The sequence below is a fragment of the Sesamum indicum genome, unplaced genomic scaffold (assembly GCF_000512975.1).
Source record: "Sesamum indicum cultivar Zhongzhi No. 13 unplaced genomic scaffold, S_indicum_v1.0 scaffold00121, whole genome shotgun sequence".
Taxonomy (NCBI): Eukaryota; Viridiplantae; Streptophyta; class Magnoliopsida; order Lamiales; family Pedaliaceae; genus Sesamum; species Sesamum indicum.
The window spans coordinates 474,917-482,705 of record NW_011628050.1 but is presented as its reverse complement, the minus strand read 5'-3'; the positions used below and the strand labels follow the sequence as shown (position 1 = coordinate 482,705).

Genomic DNA, 7,789 nt, shown 5'->3' with positions numbered 1-7,789 from the left:
TCTAAGGAGTTTTTACTCCATACCAGTGTAATAGTTGATAGGTTTCTTTGTGAAAGCAGAGTACCACTGTGAGGGTTATTCCCTACAGTGGTATCAGAGCCGATTCTATGATCTGTGCTGATCCTGGTGGCGGTAAACTTTCGGAAAACCCCTCCTCTGGTTCTCATTCCTTTCTGTTTTTCCTGCGTATATTACTGTCGTTATTATCCCTTTATATTACTCCTGCTTGCCGTGGTGAAACCCCCTAATATCCCTCCTGACCGGACCCCTGAGGTCGTCAGGTATCTGGACGGGACTTAGGCTGGTGAGCCTCGGTTCTGTTTTTCCTGCCATATTAACTGTTGTTTATTCTCTGTCATTCCTTGGTTTATTTTTCCTTGAATATTGGTGATATCTGTTTGTGGCCTATTTCTCTGTTTCTATAATCAGTGCATTATCCGTGTGTATAATCTTGCTACTGTTATATCTTTGTGATATCTGGGATTAGTGTATTACTTTCCGAAATTTACATTGTTTCTGTAACTCTGTTTTCTGAAACTCACATCACTTCTGTAACTTTGTTGTTTTAGTATCTAGTGGTAACTGGTCATATTTTTTTCTGGTCCGGTATTCTCTTTGTCTGTTTTTAAAAACTCGAACTTTTTTTTTTTTTGTTAAAACTTCTTTAAAATGGCTGGTTACAGTCTACAACCCTTTGATGGAAAATTCGATTTTTCTATATGGCAACAAAAGATGAAAGGCATTCTTATTCAACAAAAAGTTTTCAAAGCCATTGATGGCAAATATGTGAAAAACATTTCTGAAGAAAAGAAACAAGAAAATGATGAGTTTGCATATTCCTCTATCGTTTTAAATTTGTCCGACACTGTTTTACGAAAAGTTGGAAAATTAGATTCTTCAAAAGACTCGAAGATTTATATACTGAAATTTCTCTTCCTAATAAACTGTTTTTATTAGAAAAATTCTTTAGATATAAACTTGATCTGTCCAAGAATATCGATGAAAATCTTGATGATTTTACTAAGCTAATTCAGGATATTAAACTTACGGGTGATAAGTACATTGATGAATATTCCCCCATTGTGTTGTTAAATGTTATCCCTGAATCATACTCTGATGTTAAGGCTGCCATAAAATACGGTAGGGACAGTATCAATATAGAAACAGTGGTAAATGGTCTAAAGAGTAAAGAACTAGACCTTAAGATTAATAAACCTAGCCAGAATCAATATGAGATTAATTCTGTTAGGGGTAGACCTAAGTTTAGAAATCAGAATTCTCGATATAATAGCAGAAGCAGAAGTAGAAATAAAAATTACAGGAGTAAGTCAAAACCAAGAGAAACAAACCTTAGGGATGTTATAATTGTGGCACTAAAGGTCACTATATTAAAGACTGTAGAAAACCTAGACGTGAGAATAGAAACTATGATGATAAAGAACAAACCAATAATGTGTCTATTGAGTCTAATGGTGAAGTATTTGTTGTTTATGAAGCGAATTCTGTGAACACATTTGACATGCATGAGTGGCTTATAGAATCAGGTTGCACATTTCACATGAGTCCTTTCAAAGAAATTTTCACAAATCTGAAATATGAGCACATTGGTTTTGTTTCCATGGCAAATGAGAAAAAATGTGAGATTAAGGGTCTCGGTGACATCTCACTTTGTTTTGATGGTTATCAAATGATTTTGAAAAATGTCAGATTCGTTCCTGATTTAAGTCATAATCTCATATCATGTGCTGCATTAGAAGAAAGTGGTTTAGAAGGCAGATGGGGCAAAGGCTTCATGAAAATTATGAAAGGATCATTAGTTGTTTTCAAAGCTGAAAGAAAACGAAACCTTGACATATGTACTGCATCATATAATTTTGCTGCATCGGTGTCTAACTGTGATTTCACTACTTTGTGGCATAAACGATTAGGCCATATCAGTCAAAAAGGCCTTGATTTTCTAAAAAGAGATGGTATTCTAAATGATAGAATTGACAAAATAGATTTTTGTGATGAATGTGTCATGGGCAAACAACATAGGGTTCAGTTTCCTACATCCCCATCCCCAAATCCATCTATGTCTCCATGTGTCTTAGATTATGTGCATGCTGATGTTTGGGGCCCTAGTAATACACCCACCCACGGTGGAAATCGTTATTTCCTTTCCATCATTGATAATTTTTCTCGAAAAGTATTTGTTTTTTTGATGAAACATAAATCTGAAGTCTTTGAAAAATTCAAGAAATGGAAAATTCTTGTTGAAAATCAAACAGGTAAGAGGTTAAAATCTCTTAGGACTGATAATGGATTAGAATTTTGCAACAAAAGTTTCTCTGATATGTGTGAGGAATTTGGTATTAAAAGGCACAAGACAAATCCCTATACCCCAACAAAATGGAATTGCTGAACGTATGAATCGTACACTTCTTGATAAAGTTAGATGTTTATTGATTAGCTTGGTTACCTAAAACTTTTTGGGGGGAAGCTGTCTTAACTGCTGTTCATCTTATAAATTTATCCCCTTCTGTGCCTTTACTTGGGAAAACTCCTGATTTTATGTGGTATGAAAAATTACCTGATATGTCATCCTTACGTGTGTTTGGTTGTGCTGCATTTGTTCTCCAAGAATCTGATAAACTTGATTCAAAATCTGTTAAATGTGTTTTTATTGGTTATCCTGAGGGCATTAAAGGATATAGACTTTGGGTTAGGAGTAAACCTGGATTTAAAGTCCTAATAAGCAGAAATGTTACCTTTAATGAGAACGAAATGCCATGTTTAGAAAGAACTCAACCCCTAGGAAAAGACCCAACTTTTAATAAAATAGAATTACAGGATAACCAAGAAGGGGAGGAATTAGGTGATAATGAGACAAAACAACTAGATAATAATGAAGAACTAGGGAACAATCTAGAAATAGCAACCCCAGAAATTCAGAATCAGAATCCTTTAGACGACTATCAACTCACTAGAGATAGAGATAGAAGGCAACCTAGAATACCTAGTAAACTTAGGGATTTTCATACAAGTTTTAACATAGAATCTGTAGAACCCTCTAGTGTAGAAGAAGCCTTAAAATCGGATAAATGGCTTAGTGCTATGAAAGAGGAAATGAAATCCCTAAAGGATAACAAAACATGGATTCTTGTCCCTAAACCAAAAGATACCTCTATTGTTGATTGCAAATGGTTATTCAAGATAAAACAAGAAAACCCCATCAAATATAAGGCCAGATTAGTTGCTAAGGGATTTACACAGAAAGAAGGTATAGATTATAATGAAATCTTCTCACCGGTAGTTAAGTACACTACAGTCCGCATTATACTTGCCCTCACTACTCATTATGACTGGGAATTAAAACAAATGGACGTCAAAACTGCCTTTTTGCATGGTGACTTAGAAGAATGCATTTATATGAATCAACCACTTGGTTTTATTGATTTGTCAAAACCTGACTATGTGTGTCTATTGAAAAAATCTCTCTATGGTTTGAAACAATCTCCTCGTCAATGGAACAAAAAATTCGATGAGTTTATGTTATCTTTAAATTTCATTAGGAGTCAGCATGACCATTGCCTTTACTTTAAATATGTGTATGATTCCCCAATTTTCTTAGTCCTATATGTGGATGATATGTTAATTGCTAGCCCTAGCCCACTTCTTATATCTACTCTACAAAAAGATTTGTGCAAAGCTTTTGAAATGAAAGACCATGGAAATGCCAAACAAATTCTTGGTATGAGTATTGATAGGGATAGAAAACAGTTTTCCATTTTTCTAAACCAAAAATCATATCTGTTAAATGTGCTTAGAAAATTCTCAATGGAAAATGCTAAACCCACCGCTGTACCTCTAGCAGCTCATTTTCAACTCAGCAAAGAGCAATCTCCCAAAACTATGTCTGAAAAACAAAAAATGGAGAAAATTCCTTATTCAAATTTGATTGGCTCTGTTATGTTTCTAATGGTTTGTACTAGACCTGATGTTGCTTATTCTATTAGCTGTCTCAGTCGGTTCATGTCCAACCCTGGTCCCCCTCATTGGGAAGCACTTAAATACTTACTTAGATACTTACGTGGGTCTGATAACGTCGGTATTTCCTTTTCTAGATATTCTGATGATACTCGTCTTATTGGTTATGTAGACTCAAATTATGCAAATGATAGAGATAGTAGAAAATCTACATCTTCATACATTTTTACTTTGTGTGGTTCTTGCATTAGTTGGAAGTCTCAATTACAACATATTGTTGCATTATCAACCACTGAAGCTGAATATATAGCAACTACAGAAGCTTTTAAAGAAGCCTTATGGCTTGACGGGCTCATAAAAGGAATTGGGTTTTCAAAAGAAAAACTTATAATTTTCTCTGACAGTCAATCCTCTATTCAACTGTGTAAAAACCCTGTATTTCATGATAGAACAAAGCATATAGATGTTAGGTATCATTCCATTAGAGATATTGTGGGTAGAGATGTCATAAAATTGGAAAAGATCAGTTCTGAAGAAAATCCTGCAGATATAAGTGTTTAAAACTACTCCACCTTAATCCTGACTGAAAGTCTTGTAGGTAGTTCTGTCTTGCAGGTACACCCACGGAGGACTTATTTTTGGCAATGATGAAAAAGACCAGATCCAACACCCCTGACCTGGCCATTGGGTATTTGGTCCACGGTGGGGTATGATAAGTATAAATGGCCCAAATATCCCGGAGCCCAAAACCCGACAAAGCCCACAACCCACTCTTGGAGGCCCTCTACCCACTGACCCGACCCTAACAGGTTACCCGACCTAGGCTGCTCACTTAAATATCACTCCCTAACCCTAATCGGTCAAAACCCTTACTTTTCTCTCTCTCTTCCGCCGACCCCTTCCTCTCCTCCCTCTTCTCACCTTCCGATGGCGGTTAGAACCGTCTCCGGTCGGCCTGTTTCCGAAGCCAACTCAATGGCTTCAAGGAAACCGCCTAACCGTCACACCCCCTCGGCCGTTACTTGAAGAGATGTATAAATTGGGGGTTTCCTCTTCCCCTTCGGGTACGCGATACTGAAATCTGTTTTCTCCTACATTCACTCCGATATCTCTGTGAGTTCACTGTGTGAGTGTTCCTTGGCCTTCTCGGTGACCTCTATGGTCTTTGTGACCCGTGTTCATAGGGTGGTTTTGGTGAGGTGCAACCGTGGGTTTGTGAGGGTCTTTTCGGGTTCTTGGGAACGGTACTCTTTGGTGACCGAGTCCCTCTTTCGGTTTACGGATCTGGCTTAATACCTGAGCCAATTTCAAATAGTGATTTTACATCTTCTTTTGTTGTATATTTCATTTCTGTAAATCTCTTATTATTCGGGTTGTAATCTCTAAGGAGTTTTTACTCCATACCAGTGTAATAGTTGATAGGTTTCTTTGTGAAAGCAGCTTGATAGTGGTAGTTTTTATCTTAGGAAAGATGTGATCAATTTCTTCTTCTCTTGTTTAAGAAAGGTCAAGTGCCATATCCCAATAGCATAACCAGTCATGTCCAAGAGCTTCCAACTAATATGTAATACAAGCATTTTTATCCAAATTCTTTATGATAAAAAATCATTGCTTCTCTTCTTTCATTTTCCACTTAAATGTGGTTGAGGCTTTTTGTAAAATTGAAAGTTGTCTGTTTGAGTCACTTTTAAATTTGTGTATTTGTATCTCCAGATTCAGTAAATGTTCCTAGAAAGTTCTTTTTCCCCTACTTTGAGGGCTCTGCCGGTGCTGTATGAATGATCATTAATTTCTTACCTTCTTTTCCTTTGATAAATTTTAATGATATTTGAAAGTGATGTAGGCTTAAGAAGATGGTATATCTGGTGGAAGGTGATCAAAATTCCTCTGAGCCAGCTGAAAGCATCAAACCAGTGTAAGCAGCACTTCGTAATTCTGTAGTTTTATGATGTTTAATCGACCTTTCTGTTAATATAAATCATCCATTATTGAAAGTGGATTTTAACTAAAGAAAAGACCTAATTATCATATAGTGAGAGGAAAGCACCTGTTTCCTAACGAGAGTTTATCCTTATTTTGATTTCTACTCACATTATTGTGGTCTTCTTGTCATCATATTTTGGTTAGTTTTTGTTAGTGCTTACCTAATTGCTTGTGGCAGTTGCTTCACGACTAAGATCTTCGAGGGGTTTGATGTGCAAAGAACAAGTGGCTTAGCAGACACGTTAAAAAAGTACAGTTATCTTACTCGGTCAATAAACCGGCACAACAAATCGCTAGATACTGAGCAAAATTCTGTTGAGGTTTGCCCTCCTTTTGACGAATTTATCAAGATGTGTGACGAGTTGGACAAAACGACAGTTAGTGATGTATTTGCCGTCCACCTCATGCAGATATTAGTGATACTTAAGGCATATAGTCAATGTAATTGTGTTATTTTCCCTAACTTTAACACCCCTTACAACATTATACTTAATTACCACTAATATATCATAACATTCCCTTTTTAGTAATCAATATAATATATAAACGTCTCATGAGATAATAGGCATATTCAAAAGATAATATTACTCTCCCCAGACGTCCTCGTTTGCATTCCCAAAATAAAAATGACACAACCAGCTAAGAAGCTTTTAAATGCAAAGCTGGCTAGAGACTGTCATATTTAATATTCTTATAATAAAAGTCTTGGTTTCAGATATCACAGCTAACCCACTTATTAACAAGAACGGAGAGGCTCAAACTCTAATTACTAGTCAGTATGATTTATCTCCCGAAAAGTAGGTGGTTAAGTGTGAGCTGCCTACTCAGTAAATATAGTCAAGCAATATATATACATGTTGCAAGTCAAACATAATACAATCGTATCAACCAATCAATATTCATCAAATAATATCAGCAGATATAAGAAATCACAAATGTTCATTATCACATATCAGTTTCCGACATAATAGTGACCTTTTAGTTTATTTTCTTAGGGCCTTGCTTAACCAAACTGGAGTGCACCGCTCAATGGCTTTATTGGCTATCATCCTCATCTCAATCATAATATCTTTTTTTTACTCGGTATCACACAACACACAACTCATATAGGACTTCATCAATATTGATACCACACAACACACAACTCGTATGATATCTCCATCAGCAATCATATCGCATAGCACACAGCTTGTATGACATGTCACATCACCTCCATTGATCAATGACAGCACACAGCTCATCGATAATCATATATCATAAGACATTGCAATATTCCCCCTCCCAGTTAGGTAAGCCATCTTTTATTCCAATTCACAACACCAATATTATTAACTTCATCATTCATTTATATTTAATGATTATTTTTTCTCATCAATAATTTTCCCATTCGATTTCATTCACCAATCAATTATACGACCACATAAGCATTTATCACACGTCCGTACAATACAACTACATATAACACGTAATAACAATTTTATTGATATCAATGTAACCCAACAAATAGTCCACGATCAATCATATAAACAACTAATATACTATATCGACATATATAGATATAAATCCAAGTTCACGGTCAATTATATAAGCAACCAATATATATAACATTACATATATAAATACGTATATATATAAATCAATTAGCTATACTTACCTCAAATCTCAAAGTGCTTTAGTTAACACAAAGAACTACTCAACACTCTATTTTGTTGTATCATCCTATAATAAAGTATTATATGTATAATCAATATATAGAATATTATAAATTTTAAATAAAATAAAAATATATAGTATTCGTAAGTTTTTCCACCAATCTTTTAACATTTCATTTATATTG

At 35.3% G+C, this 7,789-nt stretch overlaps 1 long non-coding RNA gene across 1 annotated transcript in view; it reads left to right on the top strand.

Annotated features, from left to right (window-relative positions):
- Window positions 1-6,467, top strand: part of LOC105179092 — a 9,593-nt gene extending 3,126 nt beyond the window's left edge. The window contains exons 5-6 of the long non-coding RNA XR_849216.2: window positions 5,813-5,884; window positions 6,131-6,467. This is a non-coding gene — a long non-coding RNA (uncharacterized LOC105179092). The remainder of the gene's footprint in view (window positions 1-5,812; window positions 5,885-6,130) is intronic.
- Window positions 6,468-7,789: the final 1,322 nt, after the last annotated feature.